Here is a 26,028-nt window from a genome sequence, read left to right on the forward strand (position 1 = left end):
CTGTTCAATTTGATGAATGTCGGAAGGTCTGGTTGTTCCAATGGATGAATGTGTGATGGGTCTGCTGTTTCATGGGATGAATGTGGGAAAAGTTGGGCTATTCCATGGGATAAGCTTGGGAAGGGTCAGGCTGTTTCATGGGATAAGCTTGGGAAGGGTCAGGCTGTTCCATGGGATGAGTGTGGGAAGGGTCAGGCTGTTCCATGGGAATAATGTGGGAAGGGTCTGCCTGTTCCATGGGATGAATGTGGGAAGGGTTGGGCTGTTCTATGGGATAAGCTTGGGAAGGGTCAGGCTGTTTCATGGGATGAGTGTGGGAAGGGTCAGGCTGTTTCATGGGATTAATGTGGGAATGGTATGCCTGTTCCATGGGTTGAATGTAGGAAGAGTTGGGCTGTTCCATGGGATATGCTTGGGAAGGGTCAGGCTGTTTCATTGTTTCATTGGATGAGTGTGGGAAGTGTCAGGTTGTTCCATGGGATGAATGTGGGAAGGGTCAGGCTGTTTCATGGGACGAGTGTGGGAAGGGCCAGGCTGTTTTATGGGAAGAGTGTGGGAAGGGTCTAGTGGTTTCCAGCAATGAGTATGGGAAGGATCTGGTTGTACCAAGAGATGAGTTTGAGAGGATCTGGACATTCCAAAGGAAAAGAGAGATGGTTGGGGCTGATAGGTTAGTGGTTCATATGCAGAAATTAAATTACAAATGATTCAGGAATGCATGCCCAGACACTAATATATAGCCAGGAATTAATGTTTTGTCACAGGAGTATCAGGCAATTAATTTAGGGTAGTTTCTGTAGTCGCCTCTGCCACTTTATATAATACATCAGTATTCTATGTACAAAATGTAATACCGATCCCTAACCAATATGACACATTAATGATAACTAATATTATGCTCCATCACTGCACACCATACACAATAAGTGATGAGCAGGTATACATCTCACAGGAAAATTACATAAAATATGGCTAGAAATAGAAATCACACTGTTGCCGAAATCTAGAGCAGACTATCACAGAGATATGACCAGGATCAGGGTGAGGAATCCCAGCAGAGACCCAACACATGCTCAGTCCACAGGGCTGACCAGTGTGATCCATGGAAGATGGAACAAGCAGCTGTTCTCTGGTTTATCTTACTCAAACCTGAAGACCTTCCAGTAAATGTTTGATCAAAGTGAGCCCTCTGGGCCAGACCTTGCTGGAGAGGACCAAGTACAATTGCAGAAAGAAAGTCCACAGCAGCCGAAAAGATGCTCTCTAATTATGAACTACGGCAAGTCAATCCAGTTATGCCTGCCGGGCACACAGCTACTAGAGGAGTCATTATTTTAAATTAATCCTTCACTGCCACAGGCTTCAGCAATTGCGCACAATTCTGGTAACCAAGTTTATTCAATGAAAAACCTGTTATGTTACAGTTAGACATTAACTAGTTCAGTGACAGTATTCATTGGCCAGTCAGAAGTCAACAGAGGTGACATCTTATACGTAAAGACACAGCACACTATTCGCTTGTCATGGTTAATTGCTTTAGTGGCAATATGATGGACAGTTTTGCGTAAACATACAATTAGGCAAGTGACATAAAAGACATTGGTGTTATTTCAATCGGTGGCTTGTCCACGATGTGCCATTCAGAAGGACACATTGCAGCAAGTAACACTGCTAGTTTTTCCTCATACTCATATGCAGGAAACCAACTGATGCTCAGCCCACCATAACAGGCAAATATAAAGACTTCACACAGTATAGGCTGTATATAGGCTTATATTAGTATAGTGACACTACAGATGGAAAGATGACACCATACTGGCTGGTTATATAGTATTATCCTTTATTTATATGGCGCCACAAGTGTTCCGCAGCGACTTGCAAAGTACATAAATATGTGAAGAAACTTACAGTACAATACAATGCAGGATAAGGTTATACACACTGCTGCATTAGCCATCATAACACTCAAATAAGCAACATAGTGTACGCAACCAAGTGTTAGGTGCCCTAGTGGGGAGTAAGACATAGATGAAAGTATAAGTAAGGAGAATCACAAGAGGGTAGAGGGCCCTGCTAGCGAGAGCTTACATCCTAACAGGGAGGTGAATTTGGTCCCTGCAATACCAATTGGCATCAGGGACCACCTAACTCCCTATTCAAGATCTTTAACAACCCACTACTATACTTTCATTTCTGTGGACACCAGCTCTCCCACTCTCTCATCACTTGTCCAATACAGGACCAGATGTACAACAAGTGAAAGCAGAAGTGGGGGACACTTGCGTGCCTTACTTTTACTTATTCATGTGCAAACAATAACATAACCTGTGTTCATTTATCTGCCCAAATGTAAATGGTGATAATAAGAAAGTATTCTGCCCATAGCAGCTAATGATATACATATATCTTCAGAAACACTATTGTGTATATGCGATAATACTTGATTTGAAGATAAGAGATAGGTACAAAGGTTACTTTTACAGTTGAACTTGGGGATACGAACCCCCATGCACACACAAAGTTGTTGCTTGTGGATTCCTAACCCTATAGTCAAATTATATGATCTCTCACTTTTTTTCCACACCTGGTGAAATTGTCTGCTTCATGGCTAAACAAAGCGATTGTTGTTGATGAGACATGCAATATTTTTATGTTAAAAAAGTGATTATGATTCGAACAAAAATATACAGGGAAATGTGCAATATCTATGCACTTTATATTAATTGACACATTGCTGGAAAACGCTATATTGCCATAATCAATTGCCTTTAATAACCAATTGTGTTTTATTTGATGTGATCTGTGCAATACTTCTATGTGACAAATGATAGTACATTCAACAGGGATATCTGCAATATATATGATCTGAGATATTACAGTGATATGTGCAACATTTTTGTCATATGTCACACCTGCAATAGGTGCAATATCTAAACGTTTTACATAAATTAGCACTTTACAGAGAGAAGTGTAATATTGCTATTATTAACTACAACTTTTTCAGGGGCATGTGCAACTATGTGGATTGTGCTGAGTAACGTTATAAGAGGGTTATATTTTCCCCTGTCACTTACCTGTTGAATATAGATAACAGTGATTGATAATTTTCCTTTCCCAAGGTGACTATTATTAACATACAACTGTAATTGATTGAGTGTAATTTTGTCCTATCTTTTTCTGATTTTTATATATGTTCGCCTCATAATAATTTGTCTATCCATGTAGTGACGTGTTTTCCCGTCACTTATTTTTTAAGTAAATTTAAATAAAAGGTAGGTTTTAAATATCTACAACCATATTATAGATTTATATACATAAAGAGTGCCCCAAGCAAGGAAATTTTATTTTTTTGCCTGTGCAAAACCAAACGAAATATCCTAACGGGGAGAGGCAGACAGGTGACACAGATGAGGTAGACAGGGAGGAAGAAGAGTGACGTAGCGGGCTAGGATAAGAGCTGGAAGGCTTTGATGAAGTTTAGTGACGGCTGATCGTATATTAGTATAGCGACACTACACATGGAAAGCGTAGTTGCGGGTCCTTTCATACTATTACTGTTATTACAATAGTTTGCATGAACCTTCAAAAAGAAACACAAGACAAGGATGTGACTGGGGGGAATCTAGCACCTCTGTGGAAATCTGGAATAGAATGTTTGGAAAGACTGATAATGAAATTTAGAATAGATTTCCGAGCTCCTGAGAACCATCATTAACACAAACTCTCTTCCAATGTTACAGACCTTTTCCGACAGAATAATTCCTTCTTTTACTACAGTAACTTTGTAGTAGTATTTTCAAAGGCTTATAATGACACTTCCTAACGAGCGCTTATCCGCTTGGCAAAGAACAGAATAAATCACTCGGATGACCTAATGGGAGTATGGTATACAATGATTAAATAGCATAAGATGGTCATATACTACAAATCAGAAGGCGGCAAAGGATATATTTAACATTTGGGATGAGGCATCAGGCCCCGACACGGCATCTATGTGACGATCCAATGCTGTATGCCGATAAGCTATGTACCGAGTCCTCTCTGCTAGCCTCTTATATGCCAGCATGCGCAATTCATTATTTAAAGGTCTGTGAATGCAGAATATGAAAATTGCCATAAAATCCAAATGCCCCGTTCATATTTACCAGCTACGGAACTTTGGCTACAGGTTTACAATGGAATCATTGCACATTGCTTAACTCCATATTCGCAGTGCTTTCCAGACAGAGGGGGCCCAGCTCATTACACAGCTTACAGTCTATATGGTATGTAACAGCTGAAACAAGAGTGAGTGACTGTAGCCTGGGACCATGGTGAGGGTGCATTAATGGGGGGGGGGGGGGGGAGTACAATTGAGGGCTGTTGGAGAGCCTGATGAGGAGAGTAGGAAATTCTGTAAGCATGGGAGAACCCTTGAACGTGTCAGTGAGAGTTGCTTACCAGAGACACAAAGCAGGTGAAAGTTAGATCTGAGAGGCCAAGGATGAGGCTTGAAGTATAAAGTGTGCTGTTGCTGAGGGCTTTGTAGGTAAGAGTTGGGAAGGATTCTGCAGGACGTGGGATGACAGTGGATGGAATTGCAAAGCGGTACGGCGAAAGTGGAGTGGCGAGAGGAATTCTTGCTGCAGCTTTTAAGATGGATTAAAGTGGTGGTAGATACGTGGGGCGAATGCCAGAGAGAAAATGGTTCCAGTAGTAGGAAATAGGGAGTGAATAAGAATGTATTGTAATCCAGCAAACGGTGCAGACTTTGCACCTGGAAAAACCATTATGAGCTGTATGGAGGGGGGAGGGCAAGAAATGCACAACGAGATTCTGTATTATAGGAGATGCATGGCTTACCACAACTCTACAATGCAGAGTAAACACTGAGATGGCCAATAGGTGCCTGCAGCATACAAAATCATACCCACGTCTTGCTGCCCACCACGGCTCGCTATGCACCACGGCTTGCTTGGCTGCAAATCAGCCCCGTAGTCTCCACCCTTTGTGAAACATTATCACATTCCATCTTGCGAAATAAAACTGTTCTCATCAATTGTTGTTCCTGGACCATAATTCATAGGTAACACCCTAATCCTCAGGCCCTACCTATCAAAGCCGAATTTAGCACCATCTTGGCATACCTGTAAAACAAGGCGTGACTGCGAGAACTCCTAGGCTACTCCTAGAAAAAAAAAGAAGCCCTTGCTCTGTGCCTCGATAATGTTTTATGTTTGTAAACAACCTACTGTGAAAGTTTTTAACCAAGTACACGATGCGCACACGGGAAAAGCCTACTCTGTGCTCTTAGGAGGACCACTGCGCAAAACTGAAGCTTGCAAAATTTGAGTCGCCTTCTTGAATGGAAATGACTGTGCGGCCCTTTGCTAGGAACTTCCAATGAAGCGCAACAGAATATGCTGCCGCTATATAGAACAAATGTTAATGAACTCCTGTTCATAAAACTCCCTTTGTCTGTGCAAACTTCTGTTACTCTACCAATACTCCCAGCTTGCTCCATAGACCCATACACCTTGGCAAAACTTTAGGCACACATCTAAGGGTACAGCGGGATCCAGAACCTGGTAATACGCTGCAAAGCAGATGTTTGACGAAATTTGGAAATTAACTCCAACGTCATAGGCCTTTTATTGTAGGAAAACAAATGAACAGAGAACAGAGGATTAATCTGAGTGCGGTGAAAACTTATTGCAGTCTCATCAGGTGTGGGGCAATTTTTAGCAGAATCATTGACAAAAACTCCGTCACTAGAGCACGATCATGATACAAGCCTTTGTATATATTGCCGTTTTTTACTTGGCATCCAGACAAGACGTCAGCTGCCATAGCATATAATATTACAGGACCTACGTCTTCCCCGTTAATGCTGGCTCTGGGTTAAAGCACCATTTCTAAGTGGAAGTAAACGACTGCCCCGTTACACCGACCTTCTCCTGCTGCAGCAAAAGTTTTTCTTTTTGGGGGGGGGGGGGGAATAATAATAATAAAAAAAGTAATTGACTTTTTTTTTAATAAACGTTTTAATGCAGTAACTTTATTGGCAATCAAATTTGACAGAGCTCATTAAAGCATTGTAAGCCAAGATTCTAAATATACAGCCGGATTCTGGCAGCACTTTAAAACACTCTCCTTTATAGAAAAGCATTAACTCGCTTTTTGGGCCTTGACATCGAAATGAAAGTCAGGTCAATAAAAAAAGTGGAAGAAGTTGCTTTTATTTCAATAGAGTTTGTCGAGTCCAGTTCACTGTGTTAAAATTAAACGAGAGTGAGGTTTACAGCACTTACTAATAAATACTCTGCGGACGCAGAAAAACATGTTCCCACTTTATGAAACGCACAATACGATTTTGGTGAGCGAATTACATTACCAATAATTGTCCCCGTTAAGGGGTTTTCTTTTTTTCTGGCAGTGGACTACGTGGTATGGCATTTAATGTGCATGTAATAATCACGTAACGGGCAGCCCCAGCACAGAGAGAGGTTACTGTACGTATTGATGTGTAGTGTTGCTTTGTGACGCTGGAGCCACACACTTGGTAAGACCAGAGTCTCTGGAGCTTCTCCTGGACCCACCCTCTTTATCAGAGAACGTCACTGCAGCGCCCGCCATGATGGTGGGGAGAGTTTTACTGTTTGTCTTTTTAAATTAAAGTGGACATGTCACGTCCACAAACTGGAGCCACTGTGTGAGCTAAATACCTATGAGAATGCAGCCAAGGAATACACCAGTATCTCTTGAATAAAAGTCAGACTTCATTGTAAGTAGTTAGGCAGTGTCTCAATGATGTCACTTAACAATCTGTGCAAAGTGTTCTGTATCCTAGCAAATGACATCCGTGGTCAGAACTTATGTGAAATGTTTGTGTTTACTAAGTTCATGGCATGTAGTCACATCAATGTTCTCCCAGTCAGTGTAAGATAAAATCCATGGACACTAGAATCTACTGAGCAACGGAGACCCCTGGATCAATGAGGTCTACGTAGATCTGGAGAAGAGGGTCACAGACACAACAGTACATGTGGCCTTGGTGACTAACTGAGGCTGCACACTGTGGCTGTCTACATAAGATGTAAATGAAAGTAAATATTGCACTTTATAAGAGCACAGTAACATTTATATTTTGGGAGACTTTTTAAATAAAAACGTAGGTTCTGACAATTGCTTGGACACAACTTTAATTCTTATAACTAGTTCTAGAAACAGGAAGGAATCAGTGAAATCACTTTCAGAAATGAATAAAACAACATACATACCAACCTCCTGCAGCGGTGACCCAGAAATGGGTGTGTCCTCACAACACTAGGGCATAGCATTGTGACACGGGGTACGTCTGTACATCACACCCCCATTACTGGCACTGTTTAGATGCCGGGTGCGCAGCAGGGACACAGTGCCCCAAACCAGTGGGGCTGTGAGTTACTTTAGATTAATGGGCTCATTTCAGGTGTAAAGCAGAAATCTACTCCCAACACTAGTGCATAAGAGTATTCACACAATAAACATTAATCGATCCAACGGCAACACACGCCGTAGTCTGTAATACCTTGTGGTCAGATTAGAACAGAATTATTAATTTTTTAAAGTAATTATTTTTTAAAAAGTAGAACAAACTGAATGTAAAACCAGTATAATTCCACAAGCATATATGTCAAGATACAATAGGTATGTAAAGAAGTGTCAGAGGTCAGAACTAAACATGAACATAATGTATATCTGCATTATCTAATAAAGTAGGAGATACCTAACCAGATGCTACAGAAGAAGGAAACGATAACTAATGTAAAAGAAATGTACAGGTAGTCTGAAGAATGAATATGGAGCAGAAATAGATCAGATGAATGAAGGTGAGTGGAGGACAGATATGGAAAGGGGCGGAGAAGGAGAATTGGCCAAAAGGTCACGTTAGCAAGATATTAGAATGAACAATCTGAGGGATCTGCCTCTGAAACAGCAGCTCTCAGCCCTCAGATTTTCCCAACAGGCCATGTTTGGAGGATTTCTGTCTGCAGAAGCAGGTGGGATAATTACTGACCCAGTAACATAGATTAGCTCACCTGTGCACGGCTGCAGACATCCACAAAACATGGCCTGCTGGTGGTACCCGAGGAAGGAGTTTAGAACCCCTGATCTAATTCCTTTGCTCCTCATTTTGATATAGCCATATTATGGGGGGGATTTGCTAAGCATCGCATCCGCCATGCCGTACATATATAGAGCAGGATGTAGCGGGTACACACCGGTGAATAATATCGCTGGTATGCAGCTAGAAAATTGCTAAGGACAGTTATCGTGGTAAGAGCTGTCCTTTGCGATAGCGGCACTTTCAGGTTTATGACCCTGAAGTCCCTCTGTCGCCCTTCTGCGCATGCGCAGAAGGACGCGTGTGCGCCACGGGAGGAGCTGTGGTGGATCCTATTGGAACCATCTCAGGGGGCGTCCCAAAAATAATCCCATAGTCTTCTATTGGTTAACACCATGTAATGATGACGCTACTCACCGGGACGATGCACTGAAAAGCCTTGATTCCAGTGCTTAATACATATGAGAAATGTATTATTTATTTATTTATTACCAGTTATTTGTATAGCGCACACATATTCCGCAGCGCTTTACAGAGAGAATATTTGGCCATTCATATCAGTCCCTGCCCCAGTGGAGCTTACACTCTATATTCCCTATCACATGTGCACACACATACACACTAGGGATAATTTTGTTCTGAGCCAATTAACCTACCAGTATATTTTTGGAATGTGGGAGGAAACTGGAGCACCCAGAGGAAACCCATGCAAGCACAGCGAGAATATACAAACTCCACACAGTTAGGGCCATGGTGGGAATTGAAACCATGACCTTATTGCTGTGAGGCAGTAACGCTAACCATTACACCGTCTGTGCAGTAAAACCTTTGAAAACTGCATTTTTCGAGGGTTTTACAGCATTTCTGCCCTTAGTACATCTCGCTCTATGAGAAGAAAGGATCAGTAAGAGTCTTGTTATGGCAGTCTGCGTTTATGTATGATAGACCTTATCCCGAAAACTATTTTCCTGCACTCCCAAAAGTAGTTGTGTAGATTACTATTACAACGTTTATACATCAGACATGTGCCCGACTCCTCAGATATAAGAGGTTTCCCCTGAGAGGGGGAGATATATGGTGTGTTTAGCAGTTTGTAGGGCAGAAGATTCTTGTCATAATATGTCAGGAATATATCAGGTTAGGGATTAACCAGCCCCAGGCTTCATAAATCTTATTACACCGTTCGGATTTTGCAAATCTCCATAAGTGAAACTGACCAGAAATTTGCTGGTAAAACCATCAGAGGCTGCCGGTGAGCGGAGGACATTAGAAGTAACGGTAATGGCATTACCGTAGGTCTAAGCTGCAGTTACATAAAATAATCTGAGGGGTGGGTTTTCCTTTAAGAAAGGGATACATGCCTTCTTCTCTCAATAGTAGATATGTACCATCACTGGTTGTCCCAAATGATATCCAACATGTTTAATGTAATTAGTGACAGAGCCAGCTGCTGAATGTAACCATTCTGAAGTCAGCTGGAAAAGGGTGAAAGCACTTGTTCTGTACAGGCCTCACAGCAGAGTATATACGGGCTTGGAGAAGACACGGGGGCAGCAAGGACTACCTTTACCCAAACACAACATTGGAATGTTATCTTTCACCTCAGACAGCGCTTGCACATCCATGTCTAGGCAAGGTCCAAGTGAAAGGGACTAGAGCACTATGTAGTTAAACTGGGCATCTAAGCATGAACAACAGAACACATCTGGAGTTATCCTGGACTCCTCCCTCTCATTCAGCGCCTCTCGCAGACCTGCCATTCCCACCTAAAAAATATTTCCAAGATAAAACCCTTTCTCACCCTGGAGGCTAATAAGACCCTCATCCACTCACTGGTCATCTCCAGATTGGACTACTGTAACCTCCTCCTATCTGACCTCCCTGACTCCCATCTCTTTCCATTACAATCTGTCCTCAATGCTGCTGCTCAGCTCATCTTCCTCTCCAAACGTTCTACATCTGCCTCCCCTCTCCTACAATCCCTACACTGGCTCCCCTCTCCTACATGCCCTACACTGTCTCCCCTCTCCTACGTGCCCTACACTGCCTCCCCTCTCCTACAATCCCTACACTGGCTCCCCTCTCCTACATGCCCTACACTGTCTCCCCTCTCCTACAAGCCCTACACTGGCTCCCCTCTCCTACAAGCCCTACACTGGCTCCCCTCTCCTACATGCCCTACACTGGCTCCCCTCTCCTACATGCCCTACACTGCCTCCCCTCTCCTACATGCCCTACACTGGCTCCCCTCTCCTACATGCCCTACACTGGCTCCCCTCTCCTACATGCCCTACACTGTCTCCCCTCTCCTACAAGCCCTACACTGGCTCCCCTCTCCTACAAGCCCTACACTGGCTCCACTTCCCCTTTAGAACCCAACTGAAGTTCACTTACAAAGTCCTCACTCAATCCTCTCCTATTTACATCTCTGACCTTATCTCAAGTCACACTCCCGCCCGCTTCACTCAACAAATGTATGCCGCCTCTCCTGCCATCTAATAACTTCCCTCCACTCCGGCCTCCATGATTTTCCCCATGCTGCTACCTACCACTGGAACTCTCTCTTTCCCCCCATCAAACTCTCCACCTCTCTACAAATCTTCAAACAGGCTCTCAAGACCCACTACTTCATTCATCAAAGCCTTCCAGCTCTCATCCTAAAGGTGCCCACACACATACCGATGTCCTCACGATACGATTTTATGGCCAATTTCCTCATGAACTTTCACGGGAGCTCCCTTGCCGTCGTGATCACGATTTGGAGTTAAAAATGTCCAATCTGACTAAAGATCTATCTTGCAGCCAATGCATTGTATCCCAGATTGGCTAATCTGCCCTACAGCACGGCAGTTCAGAAGATGCGATGTACGACGAGCGGGGACGCGCATCGGCATCGTGCTCGTGAGTATAAACTCACGATTTGTACTTTTTTTACCCGATTCGTCGTCACGATTCGTCGAAATCGGACAAATCGTTTAAAATGTCGCTATGTGTGTGGGCACCTTAACCCGCTGCTACATGCTCCTTCCTCCCTGTCTACCCCATCTGTGTCACGCCTGTGTCTGCCCCTCTCCTTTAGAATGTAAGCTCTCATGAGCAGGGCCCTCTACCATGTATGCTTCTCCTTATACTTTCATCTACTACTCACTCGGACACCTTACACCTGGTTGCTTATTTGGGTGTTATGATAGCTAGTGCAGCAATGTGTATAAAGCTTGTCCTTGCCCTGTATTGTATTGTACTGTAAGTCACTAGTTTCTTGTTAACTTATTTGCCTATGTACTTTGTAAGCCGCTGCGGAATACTAGTGGCGCCATATAAATGAAGTAGCATAATAACCTGCTGTTCGGTAGGGAGCTGAGTTGACGGCTTAGTGTGAAACTGCGCTGGGTCCTGCTGGAGGCCCAGTTGGAAATAGACATATCTGTCCCAATGAGCATTGGATTCCTCCAGACAGGAGTTTAGGAGAGTCCTGTGAGAAGAGACACTAGATCTCTAGTATGTAACATGGAGACAGGAGCTAGTCCTGTTACTGAGTAGCTGGAACCACAGCGAGTGACTTCAGGGGTGCAGGGGCAGTGCATTTCCAAGCCCATTGATAGAAAAGGGGAAAGCAGTAATTTTTGCGCTCCCTATGGTGGCTCGATCTGTTGTTTTCTTGAAAACAGTTTATTTTTGCTTTACCGGCGCTGATAATTAAAGTCAATTTATATCCCAAACTCTGAATTAACTTCTATTAGCCTCAGCATCCCCATGGGCCGTGATGGGCATTATGCCACAGAATTGAAGAGATGGAAAGATCTGATGACGCTTGGCATAAGCTTTATACCCCCGTGCACTCTGAATTTTCTAACCCAGGAACCACGAAGTTAGTAGCAGAAGCTAAAAATGGTATAATTAACGGATTACATTTACCAACCTTTTGTAATTTCTGCGCGGTGACACAGGAAGCAGAATCGTGACACAGCGTTATCCCATACACCTACAGAGACACAAAACGGCGACAGCTCTCGTTAAGACACATCGTCATCTACATACAGTATGTCCTGTCACAATTATTTCATACAATTAAAATTATTACATTGACAAAGTTAGTTTTCATTCATAAGGTTTCATTTATGGAATTAACTGTCGGAGCCTCATATATATATATATATATATAACATTGTATTTTACTACTCTAACATCTCGCTGAGCGTCACCACTATGGGACATTGCAGCTGTATGAATTGGCCCCAAAGTGTTCGTTGGGCCTTCCCTCATATGCATCAGGTGACAGTAAGCATTTATAAGCTTACTATATAGTAGCTGCTGTCTGCACAATACAACAGCAGCGATTTATCGATCTCTAGGTTATGCCGGCATGCCGCACTTACAATTGGCAATGATATATGCACCATGGGGGTTATAGCATGAAAATGATGCAGACATACTTGGCCTGGCATAGAAATCAATACGTTTCTATGCTATAGTTGTTCCCCAGCCGTTTTTATGTGTTACATTTGTAACGTGACAAAAGAAAGCTCCCATGTGGATGAGCTCTATGTAAGTTTTACTACATCTTTCTGGATATCAAAGTTCAGTGGATAAAGCGTAACACTCATGGAATTGCAACAAAACACCAACATTAATAATACAGAGTGAATAAATACATGATCTGTAATTCCCCCATACTTGGGGAAAGAAATCAGCACTAAGGCGGTGCCAGCCCTTTTCTGTCTTCTACTTCCTGCTCCAATGTCTCGGTTATTTATATGTACTGTTCATATGTCATGCCTGGTGTCACTAGTCTCATGTGATCACTCAGAGCCAATCACGAGCCTGGAAGACATCCAGCAGTCTGTATTGGCGCAAAGTTTCCCCTGAATCCCGGATGCTGCTCCCAGCTGCCCTGGAGAGCTTTCGAGTCTCCCGACCCTGTGCCATGTCTGTCTGGCGCCGCCCACTTCCCGGAGGGGGTAAGCAGAAAGTTGGCGAGTATGACATACACTAGGGGTTATTTAAAACCAATAAACCTGCCAGTATATTTTTGGAGTGCAGAAGGAAATGCAGAACCCAAATGGAGATCATACAAACGCCACAAGGAAGGAGGCTTGTTCGGGAACTGACCTCATTGCTGAGAGGTAATGATAAACACTACGTCACCACGCTTAATGTATGTTAATGACAGCTTCATGACGTGAAGAAGCCATTAAATTGCAAACATACATTGATACAATAGGAAATAACCTATTCAGACATTTACATGTTACTCATATTTGTGACATTTCCACAACCCTGACAGAAGTAGAGATAAATAATGCTACATTTATAATTACTATGTTACTCTCATTGTTATCAGTTATTTCAGACACTAGTCTCCTTCAAGGGTCACAAGTGCTAAATACATGTGGCTCAAAAATACTCATACAGATGAAAGCTGTACGTTATGGTATCTAACCCTACATCGGGCTCACATCTTTACAAACCTTTCTCTAAGTACAGCAGGAATCCCTACACATTGTGCATCAATCTGATCACCGCGCTCTCCTTCCTGTCCCTATATTTCTCACTCCGGCAAGTAAGGTATTCTCACTATGAGAAGCATTACCACTCGGGGGACGGAGGGGCTTGTAAGTCCCCTGCAGAGCTAAACACACAGGGTATATAATAATGACATCACTCAAAGGTCTTCTTTCTTCACCTAACATACCTCCCGTGTGTAACAATGGGGGGGATCCTCCTGGGGACCCTGTGGCTGCACCTGAGGACTCAATTTATCCAGAGCTATGAAGATCTCTATTAATGGCACATAACGTATATATAGAGTATAGTGCTGCCCAAGTAGAGCCATTCCATTACTACTCCCTTATGTCACAGATGTGATTAGTGACGGTGGCGTCTGACTGGTGGACAGGCAAATACTATACATATAAAAGCACTGTGTGATTTACATACAGGCAGGTTACTGCGCCTCCACCATTGCCTCTGTCCCCTCTACCCCTGACACCAATTCCATGACTGCACCAGCTCTCCATGTATATGGAATGTGTGGGTTATAGCAGGATAATGTGTATTAGTAACACAGAAAACCGTCCGTACAAACAGGATGTAGTTCTGAGACCGGCGGCCGCATGGATTAGGGGCTCTAGCGGGGACAGTGTTAGGTTTGGGGGGGGGGGTAGGTTAGGGTTAGGCACACACCCCCAGGGGATAGGGATAGGTTTCGGGTGCGGTGAGGGAGGATTAGGTTTAGACACCCCTGGGGACGACGACTTCAGGTTAGGCACCACCCTGGGAGTTTAGGGTTAGGCACCCCTAAGGGAGGGTTAGGTAACTTTCCTGATGCGGTCGGGATTTCATCCTCTCGGGCTGGCACTGTTGGCTAAACAGCCGCCAGCATTTCAATCCCAATTCCGTACAAACTGCCAATATGTCGGCCAGTGTGTGCCCAGCATTAGCCTCTATCACCTCTGACGGGTGACTATTTCACTTATCCACTATTTTGCTTTTCACGTCACATAGGGCTGTATAAAATAGAATATATACAGTATTTATGGATTTTATTTGGAGTATAAAAGTGAAATAACTTTAATCATAGTTCTGCCCTTTGTTACTTTATGCAATTAGTGCAACCCCTGAAGCTATTCAGTAACTGCTGCAGTTCTGAGCTGGCAAATGTGCACCGTCCTTATTATAGGTTATACCTATTTATGTGACAACTATGTGTTTCCATGGCGTGCTTCTTCTATTAGGGCCATATCCAATTAGATGCGATAAAGCAAATACTTAACGAGGGTGAACTTTTCGTACACTTCCGTCCTTTTGGAGCAAAATTTTCGCAACTTTTTGTCTGTGCGCAATCCTGTTTTTCGCACTATCCTGTTACAAAAGACACAATGCGACATTTACCCGAAACGGTCAGTGGTGTAACCTGCGACAAGTACAGCAGATTTTGGGGAAAACTGTCTGCACCCCATAAAAAGGCTAACTGACCTAGGAAATCACTTTAGAAGTGTATTAGTGGCCCTAATAAAAGTATTTGGGGTTCTTAAATTGTGTAAAATGTCTGTTATTTGCAACTTTGTGTAATAGTGGAAAAATTATAGAAATCAACTTATTTATTTTTTGGGGGGAAAAACAATTGCTGCAGTTAAATTAGGGGTACAATGAAATGGGTGCAAGTATGATTTTGTGTCATAAAAGTGCACTTTTAAAAAATGTTACAAATACACCTGGTACTGGATCGCTATGAATTACCGCCGTACGCATGTTCAAATCCCGACGCCGGAAGACCGGCAGTGAAGATCCCGACAGGTAAGTATTTAATCTATTACTAACCTAACCCTCCATTAGGGGTGCCTAACCCTAAACTCCCCCCAAGTGCCTAACCCTCGCCTCCCTGTAAGTGCCTAACCCTAACCCCCCTGAAGTGCCTAACCCTAACCCCCCTTCACCGCAGCCTAAACCTAAGTCTCCCAGGGGGGGCCTAACCCTAACCTGCCCCCGGGGTTCCCAACCCTAACCCTCCTGGGGGGGAGGTGCCTAACCCTAAATTTCTCCCGGAAGCTCCTAACTTAATCAGTCCGCGCCCGGTTTACCTTCGATCGGATCGGTATGCCGGGCATCGGGCTCCCTGCATAGGTAAAATGACTGCCATTAGACCCCTGCCGGGATTAGACAGTCGGGAAGCCGGTGGTCGGCATTTTGACCGTTGGCTTCCTGACTGCATCCCCCTGGTACAGCAACCTGCAATGTTTAAAACACATGCCCCCCAAAATACCAGACCCACTACCATGAAACACTTTTGAATGTTTCATCACAAAAACGACAGTCATTATTGGCCAAATTAAGCTATTTAAAAAATTAGTTTTGCCTAAATTTGTCGTCAGGAGGGGTGTCCAAAGGATTCTGAACCAAGTTCTCACATTTTTTAGTCCAAAATATGGGTTTTCCACAACTTTTCACCTGCTCAGAGATGGTGAAAGATTTTCGCCGGTTATTAGTCTATGGAGAATTCGCACATTGGAAAAGTTCGCCAATAGGATTGCAAGATACGGATTTTGTGCAAAAAATTTGCATCGGCGAACACTGCGCAAAAACGTGGCTTTTCGCGTCTAATTGAATTCGGCCCTTAGTATGTTAACAGATGATCTAATCATCATTGCTGTGAGAGCACCTATCTGGAATATATTGTCGTCACCGGGAACCCTGAGGCTCTGCAAGCATAATAATATTCAGGAACCAACTGAAATGGTAACTGGGTCAGGGTCTGCACAGCTCTGGTGCAGGATGGGGACCGATCTACAGCAGTGAGTATATGCACCATCAAAGGAGGAAAAGACATTGGCCCTCATTCAGAGCCACTCGCTAGCGGCAGTACGCTCGTTCTGAGCGATGTTCGCACATCTGCGCATGCGTACGGTTTTTAGTACGCATGCGCGAACCAGTCAGTGCGGCCGAAAATCATTTGTACGCAATATAGCGAGTGCCTGCTATTTTGAGTGACAGAATGAGGCGTATGTGGGTGGTAACAGGGGAAGGTGCTTGAAAACGGGGAGTGGAGATCCGTTCGCAGGCGTGCTTAAAGGTCAAAACGGGCGTTTTATGGGTGTGCATAATTAATACAGCAGCGTCAATGACCACGTCACTGGGTTTTTTTTAACTCAGAACTGCTCGCAAAATAGCGGTTGAAAAAACCAACCACAAGAATAGCGAGCAGTTCATATCCTGTTCGATGTACTCGAATAATCTAATAAATAGCGGACATGACGTATGGTGCGAGCGGCCAGGGGGCGTTTTTAAGAAATAAACGAGCGTATGTTTTGCTCGCTCGTTCAGACTTAGAGGTGTGAACAGACTGCAATGTGCGAACGGATCATTTGCATAGCCACCCCTTGTTTTTGAACGAACGAACGCAAATAGCGAACGGCTCTGAATGAGGGCCATTAACATGAATGCATTATATTAACATATATTTACAATTGCATGCAGCATAAAAAGAGATTTAGCTGGTTAGGGAAAAAACAGGGACAATACCAAGGACAAAATGTAAAAGGACAAGTCTTGAAATAAATGGGCAGCTGGACAGTTTGCAAAAGACCACCTGCCGCATGTCTCGGGACAGACACGGCACCATCTAATGTGGTCCCTGGTAATAAGGACACCATTAGATGTAACAGACTCACAGTCATGGCTGCACAAACACAGGCCAGCAGCAGCCACACGTTCTATGGATTCAGCATGGCCTTTAGCATCCAAATCGCTCTCTGATCCCAGAAAAACACCAAATGTTATTACTTCAATAAAAGTCAAGAACGTTTCCAGAAACATTTGGGCTCATTATGACCACGTGAAAAAGTTTCCACAAGCAGACGAGGGCCAGTCACAGCCATGGCCCAAGCAGAAAGCATTGGCAGTCATTGCAGTGAGCTCCACGCAGTGAGGTGCCTATTCTGGCAGGGTCCCGGGGGAGCTCATTTTCTGCACAGACCTCTACAGGCGAAGACTTGCAGGCTGCAGCCATAGCAAACTCCACAGTTGCCAGGAGCTGGATGAGCTCAGCGCATACACAGTGTGGTGTCAGGAGGCGCTGTATACAGAGGCAGAGTATAAGGGAAGCAATGTAACAAAACTCTGATCACACATTACAGATGATCCCTCCCTGGTACACGTCTTCTGCATCTATCACAGCACAAGTTACCTGCAGGAGAGTCACACAGAGCTCTCTCACATACCTATCTATGCTGCAGTTACTAATGATTACTTAGGGATGCGGGCATGAGAAACAGGACCTGCTGGAGCACAGCAATGTCACTTCATGTAAATTCATCACAGTTTAGAAGGAATCGTTGTGGTGACCCAATGTAACGCTGTCCTATATGCCCCACATGGCTGCAGTATAACCAGTGCCATGGTAGGGAGGAGCAGACGCTCTAGGTAGCATTCTGGTCCTGATATAGAGATGGTTGCAAATTGCGCCTAAGAGGCAGGTGTAAACTTGCCAGACAAAACAGATGCATTTCGCTTGCAAAACTGAAGTCAGATGACTCTGCGAGGGTAGAATATAGGCTACTGGGATAAAACAGGAGCATGGGGACCAGGAGATGTAGCATGTGTGTTTTAAGGTGCATACGCACACAACGATTTTTTGAACGATTATCGATATCGTTCAAAAAGAATCAAAGATGAACGATTATCGTTCATGTGCGTTCACGTTTGTAGTTCAGTCAGATTGACCAACTCAAAGATTTTCATTAAGGGAATATGCAAAAATCATTTGTAGTTAAAAAAAAAAAATCGTTCATTACACTTTAAAAAATCTGACAGAAAATCGTTAAGAAAATCGTTGGTAACAAAATCGTGTGTGTATGCAGCTTTAAAATGCATACACACGTAACAATTTTTTTAACGATTTAACTATAACGACGTCGTTATCGTTCAATCGTTGAAAAAATTGTTCAGTCTCTGAGTTATAACGATGAGACATTATCGTTCATGCGCATTCCCATTTGTAGTTCATTCTGACTGACCAACTGAACGATTTTCATTAAGGGAAATTCCAAAAAATCGTTCATTACACTTTAAAAAAATCTGACAGATAATCTGACAGAAAATCGTTCATAAAATCGTTGGTAACAAAATCGTTACGTGTGTATGCACCATAATGGAGCATACACACGGTCAGATTTGGCAGATGAACGATTTGAACTATGAACGATTTTTGACTGCATTAAAATGAATGGAATCGTCCAAATCTGACTGCAAACACATCAGATGTCAAATATCGTTATCTGACCATCGGGAACGCGCATCGTTCATCGTTCAGACATGTCAGATTTTCCTACAGATATGAACGATTGAACGATTTTTTAAAATCTGACCGTGTGTATGCACCATTAGAGTTACAGTTCACAGTATGCACTCAAAATAGTAATTGAATCCCTTATATCGCTGAGCGTTCTCTCTTTTGGCAGTTTTCAATACAACAACAATAATCAGTAATACGTTTGTGCAGTGCCCACATATATAGTTTGCGTGTTTTCTCAGAAGTCTTTGAATTTTCAGAAAATATAATGTATTTGCTAATTTCTCCTGACAAGGAAATGTTCCCAAACTGGGCCAAAAAAAGCGTTAATCACAGGGCGGTAAATAGGGGTATGCCTGGAACAGCGCTCCGCAGCCAGTATCGCTGTTGCAGAGCTGCCCAGAGCATGCTCTAGACCAGGGATGGGGAACCTCAAGCCCGGGGGCTGTATAAGGCCCGCGGAATCATTTGGTCTGGCCCTCAGAGCTTTTTTCTGCCAGCCTCATCTGGCTAGCAGGGTGCCTAGAATGGCAGCCAGAATCTATGCAGCAGTGCCGCCTGGGGCGTCCTTAGGACACTTCAGACGGTCACACCGCTGCCCTTACAGCTCCCCGGAGCATCCTCAGGATGCTCCGGGCATTGCTGTAATCACCGTCGATTGTGGCCCCGTCCTCGTGTGACGTCACATGGAGGGGGCGTGGCCTGGGACCGCAAATAATGTTATATATATTAAAATGGCCCTCGGCAATAAAAAGGTTTCCCACCCCTACTCTAGATACTCCAGGCACACACTCTGCATACTGTACATCCAGCCAGAGCGCCTTGAGGACACTATGGACAGTGCTGTACTTGCCGATGCTGGAGGCTCTGCACCCTTGATATGACGTCACAAATTCAGGGGGCATGGGCGCAATAGGGTGCAGTGCACCCTTCCTTTCCAATACAGCAAAAAGCAGGATATTATACAAAGACTTTCAGAATTAAGGGCCTGATTCAGAGCCGCTCGTAAGCGGCCGCTCGTTCGCTCCGAGCGATGTTTGCCCAACTGCGCATGCGTACGGATCGTAATACGCATGCGCGAACCAGTCAGTGCGGCGTAAATTGTTTGTTCGCTAAATAGCGAGTGCCTGCTATTTTGAGTGACAGGAGGAGGCGTATGTGGGTGGTAACAGGGGAAGGTGCTTGAAAACGGGGAGTGGAGATCCGAACGCAGGCGTGCTTAAAGGTCAAAACGGGCGTTTTATGGGTGTGCATAATTAAAACAGCAGCGTCATTGACCACGTCACTGGGTTATTTTATAGCCAGAAGTGCTCGCAAGATTGTGGTAGCAAAAACCAACCCCAAGAATAGCGAGCAGTTCATACCCTGGTCGATGTACTCGATTAATCTAATAAATAGCGGACATGACGTAGGATGCGAGCGGCCAGGGGGCGTATTTTTTAAAAAAACGACCGCAAGTTTTGTTCGCTCGTTCAGACATAGAGGCGAGAACAGACCGCAAAGAGCGAACGGTTCATTTGAATAGCCACCCCTATTTTCTGGACGAGCGAGCGCTAATTGCGTCCGGCTCTGAATCAGGCCCTAAATCTTCACTTTATTTCACCATTTTGAATGAAACACATCAGATGTGTAGTAATAACACGGTATCCCAATAAGCAGAACATTCTGAAAACCTGCAGCACAAAATTAGAGGAATATTCTGTTTTTATTTAACTCAGGATGGGAAAAATCTGCTCATCAGAATATCGCTGCATATAATCCCACTCCCATGAATATCACTGTATATTAATACCACTATCAGGTATATTGCTGCATATAACACAACTCCCCAGAATATCGCTGCATATAACACCACTATCAGGTATATTGTTGCATATAACACCACTATCAGGTATATCTCTGCATATAACACCACTGTCAGGAATATCGCTGCATATAACACCACTATCAGGTATATCGCTGCATATAACACCACTATCAGGTATATCGCTGCATATAACACCACTATCAGGAATATTGCTGCATATAACACCACTATCAGGTATATCGGTGCATATAACACCACTATTAGGAATATCGCTGCATATAACAGCACTATTAGGAATATCGCTGCATATAACACCACTATCAGGAATATTGCTGCATATAACATCACTATCAGGAATATTGCTGCATATAACACCACTATCAGGTATATCGGTGCATATAACACCACTATCAGGAATATCGCTGCATATAACACCACTATCAGGAATATCGCTGCATATAACATCACTATCAGGAATATCGCTGCATATAACACCACTATCAGGAATATCGCTGCATATAACACCACTATCAGGTATATTGCTGCATATAACACAACTATCAGGAATATCGCTGCATATAACACCACTATCAGGAATATCGCTGCATATAACACCACTATTAGGAATATCGCTGCATATAACACCACTATTAGGAATATCGCTGCATATAACACCACTATCAGGTATATTGCTGCATATAACACCACTATCAGGAATATCGCTGCATATAATCTCTCTCCAAGGAATATCGCTGCATATAACACCACTATCAGGTATATCGCTGCATATAACACCACTATCAGGAATATCACTGCATAAAACACCACTATCAGGAATATCGCTGCATATAATCTCTCTCCAAGGAATATCGCTGCATATAACACCACTATCAGGTATATCGCTGCATATAACACCACTATCAGGAATATCATTGCATAAAACACCACTATCAGGAATATCGCTGCATATAACACCACTATCAGGAATATCGCTGCATATAACACCACTATCAGGTATATCGCTGCATATAACACCACTATCAGGTATATCGCTGCATATAACACCACTATCAGGAATATTGCTGCATATAACACCACTATTAGGAATATCGCTGCATATAACATCACTATCAGGAATATCGCTGCATATACCAGCACTATCAGGAATATCGCTGCATATAACACCACTATCAGGAATATCGCTGCATATAACACCACTATCAGGTATATCGCTGCATATAACACCACTATCAGGTATATCTCTGCATATAACACCACTATCAGGAATATCGCTGGATATAATACCACTATCAGGAATATCGCTGCATATAACACCACTATCAGGAATATTGCTGCATATAACACCACTATCAGGTATATCTCTGCATATAACACCACTATCAGGAATATCGCTGCATATAACACCACTATCAGGAATATTGCTGCATATAACACCACTATCAGGTATATCTCTGCATATAACACCACTATCAGGAATATCGCTGCATATAACATCACTATCAGGAATATCACTGCATATAACACCACTATCAGGAATATCGCTGCATATAACACCACTATCAGGAATATCGCTGCATATACCCACTGTCCGGAATATCACTGCATATAACACCACTATCAGGAATATCGCTGCATATAACACCACTATCAGGAATATCGCTGCATTTAATATATCTCCAAGGAATATCGCTGCATATAACACCACTATCAGGAATATCGCTGCATTTAATATATCTCCAAGGAATATCACTGCATATAACACCACTATCAGGTATATCGCTGCATATAACACCACTATCAGGAATATTGCTGCATTTAATATATCTCCAAGGAATATCGCTGCATATAACACCACTATCAGGAATATCGCTGCATATAACACCACTGTCAGGAATATCGCTGCATATAACACCACTGTCAGGAATATCGCTGCATATAACACCACTATTAGGAATATCGCTGCATATAACACCACTATCAGGTATATCGCGGCATATAATATCACTATCAGGAATATTGCTGCATATAACACCACTATCAGGTATATCTCTGCAAATAACACCACTATCAGGTATATTGCTGCATATAACACCACTATCAGGTATATCGGTGCATATAACACCACTATCAGGAATATCGGTGCATATAACACCACTATCAGGAATATCGGTGCATATAACACCACTGTCAGGAATATTGCTGCATATAACATCACTATCAGGAATATCGCTGCATATACCAGCACTATCAGGAATATCGCTGCATATAACAGCACTATCAGGAATATCGCTGCATATAACACCACTGTCAGGAATATTGCTGCATATAATACCACTATCAGGAATATTGCTGCATATAATACCACTATCAGGAATATTGCTGCATATAATACCACTATCAGGAATATTGCTGCATATAATCTCTCTCCAAGGAATATCATGACATATACTAACTCTTCTAGGACTATTAACATCATGCATGTTTCCAGCAGAGGGTCAGCTACAAAAGACGACATCCTAAAGACCAAGATAAACTAATGTTTGCTCAGAAGGAAGTATATCTATGTAATGATTTAAAAGTCATATTTAATTTCTAGCCTCATATAAAATTTACTTTATGAGTAAATGTTACTCTGCCAGGAAGCTGTTCCCATTATCACCAGCAGTCCCTCATCTGTTCTAGTGCAACCAGTACTGAAAACAAGACACTGGCCTGGAATTCCCAGGTTCTGCTGGACTTTTGCAGTCAGAAGCGAAGGAAGGGTCAGCATTAAAATGAGCAGTGCGGTTTGCATTGTCCTTTCTTGTGTGGAAGTCAGGAGTTCTCTACCTTTTACTAGAAATGAAAAACAGGATTCAAATCGTATTCATTAATTGCATCTTAAAGCCCAGCAGTATAAAGTTCCAGGTGTGCATTTAGATTGAGAATCAGATGTAGACGAAAACTGCAGCAATTCCTTGCAGCAAACTGCCCCAGAGGCTGCAAAGCGGCCGCTAAAACAGCCATCAGCCATCATTTCCCCTAACGCCTAATTAACAGCCAGACTGCCAGTTCTTCATCTCCATGGGAGGCCCTTTGTATGGCCTGGAAACATAGTGAGAGAGACTGAGTGGGCATCTCGCAGGGAAATCAATGCCATTCCCAACTCTCCTGTGTGGCTGCATTCTGAAGGAGTGAGGATTTATTAAGCGTACACATTTGCACAACTGCAAAATGCTTTCAGCAACAAGCAGAGCACACAAAATATAGTATAGTATAGTGATAGGATATCGGTAAAGGGCAGCCAATGTACATAGGCACAAAACATGGAAGTGAAATATGCAGAGCAATTGTAATCGCCATGGTCTTGTTACCGGACTAATGGATTTAACCATTTTGTGTGGCTATTAAAACAGGAACTATTTGCAGTTACTGTATCAGAAATGAATAAGACTACTAGTGGCAGATAATGACCATCTTGTTGGAGCCCTGAAGAAGTTGTGCAGAGGTTACTCAAGAATGGCAACCTCCCAAGCCACCGGAACAGGCAGCCCAGAAAGTAGGTATTTTTGAGGTATCTTTATTACAAAATCGAAGTATGTGCTCTCTCTCTCACAACAGATAGACGTCACAGGAGAGACCTATGTAGTATTAATCTTGGTGACGTAGAGCCTTTGGACTGTGACGTGGAACACAAACAGGATCTAACTAAGTACAACCTGGATATCGGAATAGAAGAGGAAACTGCCATACTCTGTAACTTGCTCAAGCTTGTGTATTATCAAGTTTACTTTACTTTATTTAATATCATACAGTACAGGATAAAGATTTTCTAGCACTGCACGAAAATCTTTATGTCCAATTTATCAATCTAAATTGTCCAATCAATCAAACAATTAACTCTTGGTACGCTCTTAACTTTCATCATTACAAAGTTTCTGACGTTCCTACATCGAAACAAAATAATCTGTTTAATAGTATCCTAAATGGGGCAACCACCCAGTCCTGCATCGTTGCCAACCTGGGACAGCTCTGGCCTACGTCTACAACTAGAGCTCCATTTTCCTCTACAGACATTGCCAAGATCTTAGCTAATCCGCTGAACGCTCTTTTTCCTTCCAAAATTCAAGTCGGTTTTGCTCCCGTTCAACGTCGATTAAATTCAGACTCTAAACAGAAGCAAGCTCTGTTCCCTTTTATTAGCTCTGGATGTCAACAATGCGTTCAACCAGATCTCCTGGCCATACATGTTCTGGCTTTTATGGGAAGCATCCTTATGGGTGTCTCTGGGTTAAATAGCTTCCTGTAATTGGTATAACCAATGGTAGGAGGAAGGCTGGCCTCTCTCTCTTTTAACCTTTGGGTTGGTACATGAGCCCTTTGCGTCGAATATTTGTTCCAGCCCAACCATCTGTGGCACCAAATTGAACATAAAATCACCCTATATGCCAAAAATATCCTCTTTATAGTCACATACATGCAACATTGGATTTCACCTTATGCCTCAACTCAAATTCTCTCTGGAATCTAAAATTCCCTCTATATGGCCCAACAAAAAGCAAGTCTCTTATATTTATATACAGTAACAAAACAATATTGTCAGCTCTAAGAAGCAATTTACCCTCATCTCTGTGCCTTTGCTATCCTTTGGAAATATAGAATTCTGGCTATTTTCCATTATGCTTTTCTATGACCATTTGTTTTGATATGTTTCTTTTGGTTTTCATTGAAGTTAGAATATTTTTTTCATTTTCAACTTCCACTGTGCGATGATTATATTAAAGTTTGTTGAAAGAAAAAAAAAAAAAAAAAGTAAATCTCTTGCCTGGGTAAATGATAGATGACATCAGTAAGAGTATTGTTACCACGTCGTCAGAAAGGCAAGGTCCCATAGGCGCAAGCGTTACCCAGCAAAGCCGGGTCACGCGTCCGCACTGCAATGGAAGCCCGGACCTTGAATTCTAATTATTTTAATATATTTTTCAAACTAAGAAGAAGAAAAAAAGTTTGTGTTAACAATAAAGCATTTTCTTTAAGTCTCCTGCATCTCTCTGCTATAGCCATCCTGAGCCGGCAACAGGACAAGAGCCGGCGGCACGTGAGCCGCCACTGTCCACGCTAAACACGCGATAACTAGTAAGAGTTTAATAGCTTTCTGTAATGATATGGAGAAACATTTGGCCTGTAGTCTCTTCTTCCAAACAGTGAATTTCCTGAAATTAAAATGAATTAATGTCACTACTCCAAGACCACTAGGATGAGGGACCAAGTGTGGGGGGGAAGCACAATTCAGAATTTATATGATTTACAGCCGGACCCCTGGCCGGCGGTTCAAATCCCGACAAGGAT

At 42.9% G+C, this 26,028-nt stretch overlaps 1 protein-coding gene across 10 annotated transcripts in view; it reads right to left on the reverse strand.

Annotated features, from left to right (window-relative positions):
* Window positions 1-26,028, reverse strand: part of PKNOX2 (PBX/knotted 1 homeobox 2) — a 500,974-nt gene that overhangs the window by 178,854 nt on the left and 296,092 nt on the right. For all 10 annotated transcript variants that reach the window (XM_088481784.1, XM_088481789.1, XM_088481785.1 and 7 more), the window contains one exon: window positions 12,006-12,068. The gene's annotated coding sequence lies outside the window, so the exon portion shown is untranslated. The remainder of the gene's footprint in view (window positions 1-12,005; window positions 12,069-26,028) is intronic.

Source organism: Taudactylus pleione, unplaced genomic scaffold, assembly GCF_031769625.1.
Source record: "Taudactylus pleione unplaced genomic scaffold, aTauple2 ptg000278l, whole genome shotgun sequence".
Classification (NCBI taxonomy): Eukaryota; Metazoa; Chordata; class Amphibia; order Anura; family Myobatrachidae; genus Taudactylus; species Taudactylus pleione.